Consider the following 3,143-nt stretch of genomic DNA (forward strand, 5'->3'; position numbering starts at 1 on the left):
TATCCAAGGTCCAGCCTTCTCAGTAACCTCCGTCAAAATCTGTGGAGTAAAACACAAACATCTAAATTTAGTGTCTCCCTGCGCTGTTTCATGGTTGATCAGGTGGAACCTGTGGTGTACACGTCCTATAGGCTCCCAGTACGGATGTTCCTCTGGAGATCAGAGCTTTCAACTTAGGCCAAAGCTCCAGCACAAAGGGAGTTGCGGCACAGTGACGCAGCGGTAGAGTTGCTGCCTTACAGCACAAGAGAACCGAGTTCCATCCTACAAGTGCAGTCTGTGCGGAGTTTGTACGTTCCCTATGTGACCACGTGGGTTGTCTCTGGGTGCTCCGGTTTCCTCTCACATTCCAGAGAGATGCAGGTTTGTAGGTTAATTGGCTTTATTGTAAATTGTCCCTAGTGTGTGGGATAGTGATAGTGTACGGGGTGTATCACCGGTCGGCATGGACTCGGTGGGCCAAATGGCCTGTCTTCACCCTGTATCTGTAAAGTCTAAAGTCCAAGGAATGCTCCTGCCTTGTCAGAGGCACCATCTTTCACCTCCAACACAATGTCATAAATCCCAGTGTGGGATCACTGAATTCATAATGATTTCCTGAGTCCAGTTTCAGCGTTAAAAAAATGTTATTCAGGCAAAATGGTTAATTGGTATCAGAGCAAAGCATTAAAGGATCTGCAGACCTTAACTAAAAACTGAATATATCATAGTTAATACAATGAAAAGCTGACTAATTATAACTAAAAGACTGAAGACTGAACAGGTCATTCAACTAAACAATTCCACACAGAACTCACTTTGTACACGCAGCTGAGAAACAGGCTTCTTTACCTATATAGGATGATCTATGTATCTCTGTATCCAAGGGCCCCAGGACCTAATCTACAGGGAGAGGATGGGCGGGCTTGGACTTTATTCCTGCAGCGCAGGAGGATGAGGGGTTATCCAACAGAGGTGTATAAGATAATGATCTGTATCGACACATATATAGAAAAACTGTATCCAGTAAAAACATATGCAAGCCATACACGTTCAATAGGTATTGTGAAGAGAAAATTGGGCATAGTGCAGAATATTGTATTACAGCTACAGAGAAATGGCTTGTAACATGTAACCTGGCCATTTACAACATTGGTCTTTGTACGATCTTTGTGTATGCAAACATCCTATTGTCAACACAGAAAATGTTGGAGTAATCAGAGTAACTCTCTGGGAGATAGACACAAAGTGCTGGAGTAACTCAGCGGGTCAGGCAGCATCCCAGTAGAATGTGCACAGGTGACGCTTTGTGTCAAAACCCGATGGCTGGTAATAGATGAACATATGCTGTGTCCTGCCTCTCCTCTTTTCCAGCTTTCTTTCCCAACTCCCACAATCAGTCGGAAGAAGGGTTCTGACTAAAAACATCACCTATCCACATTCTCCTAGGATGCTGCCTGACCCCCCAGTGTTACTCCAGCAGTTTGTGCCTATCTTTGGAAATAACTAATTCTGTGATTCTTTTTTATCAGCACCTTTAGAGAATATGGATAGGTGACGTTTCGGGTTGAGACCGTTGTTCAGACTTACTACAGGGAACTATGTGAACATAGAAACATAGAAGATAGGTGCAGGAATAGGCCTTTCGGCCCTTCGAGCCATCACTGCCAATTAATATGATCTTGGCTGATCATCCAAAATCAGTACCCCGTTCCTGCTTTTTTCCCATATCCCTTGATTCCGTTAGCCCAAATACCTAAATCTTACCATCTCTTCAAAACATCCAGTGAATTTACCTCCACTGCCTTCTGTGGCAGAGATTTCAAAAGATTCACAACTCTCTGGGTGAAAAAGATTTTCATCACAGTTCTAAATGGCCTACCCCTTATTTTTAAAATATGACCCCTGGTTCTGGACTCCCCCAACATCGGGAACACTTTTCCTGCATCTGGCCTGTCGAATCCCTTAAGAATTTTATATGTTTCTATAAGATCCCCTCTCATCCTTATAAATTCCAGGGAATACAAGCCCAATCGATCCATTCTTTCATAATTTGTCAGTCCTGCCAACCCCAGGAATTAACCTGGTGAACCTATGCTCTACTCCCTCAATGGCAAGAATGTCCTTCCTCTAATTAGGAGACCAAAACTGCACACAATACTCCAGGAGTGTTCTCACCAGGAGTGTTCTCACCCTGTACAACTGCTGTAGGACCTCCTTGCTCCTAAACTCAAATCCTCTTGCAATGAAGGCCAACATGCCATTAGCTTTCTTCACTGCCTGCTGTACCTGCACGCTTACTTTCAGTGACTGATGTACAAGGACACCGAGGTCTCACTGCACCTCCCCTTTTCCTAATCTGATACCAATCAGATAGTAATCTGCCTTCCTGTTCTTGCCACCAAAGTGGATAACCTCACATTTATCCACATTATACTGCATCTGCCATGCACCTACCCACTCACGCAACCCATCCAAGTCTCCCTGCAGCCTCATAGCATGCTCCTCGCAGCTCACACTGCCACCCAGCATTGTACTTGCACTCCTAGATCTATCTCCTCTAGAACTTGCTCTAGTAAGTTCCTGTCTAATACCATTAAAGTTGGCTTTGCTCCAATTCAGAATTTTAGCATGTGGGGCTGCCCTGTCTTTTTCCACCACAACTTTAATACTCTTTGAACAGTGGTTGCTGCTTCTAAAAACTTTGCTGACGGACATTTCAGTCACTTGCCCGATCCATCAACCTGTTCAAAACTTTGAACAATAAACCAATTCCCACAAAATTCAAGCTTCAGGTTTTCCCTGTGGCAAAATATACTCTGTTCCCACAAATTTCAAGTAAATTAATTTCCACTGCATTTAGTTACAATCAATTTAAAATTCATCATCAGAGAGTCAGAATCATATGGCAGGGAAACACGCCACGTGTAGGAAGGAATTGCAGATGCTGGTTTACACCAAAGATAGACACAAAATGCTGGGGTAACTCAGCGGGACATGCCCATTTCTGGATAGAATGAATGGGTGACATTTTGGGTCGAGACCCTCCTTCAGGGCCCAAAACATCACCCATTCCTTCTAACCAGTGATGCTGGCTGTCCCGCTGAGTTACTCCAGCATTTTGTGTCTGTCTTTGATGGAAACAAGCCATTCACCCCAACCCG

This window comes from Rhinoraja longicauda, chromosome 19 (genome assembly GCF_053455715.1).
Source record: "Rhinoraja longicauda isolate Sanriku21f chromosome 19, sRhiLon1.1, whole genome shotgun sequence".
NCBI classification, from domain to species: domain Eukaryota; kingdom Metazoa; phylum Chordata; class Chondrichthyes; order Rajiformes; family Arhynchobatidae; genus Rhinoraja; species Rhinoraja longicauda.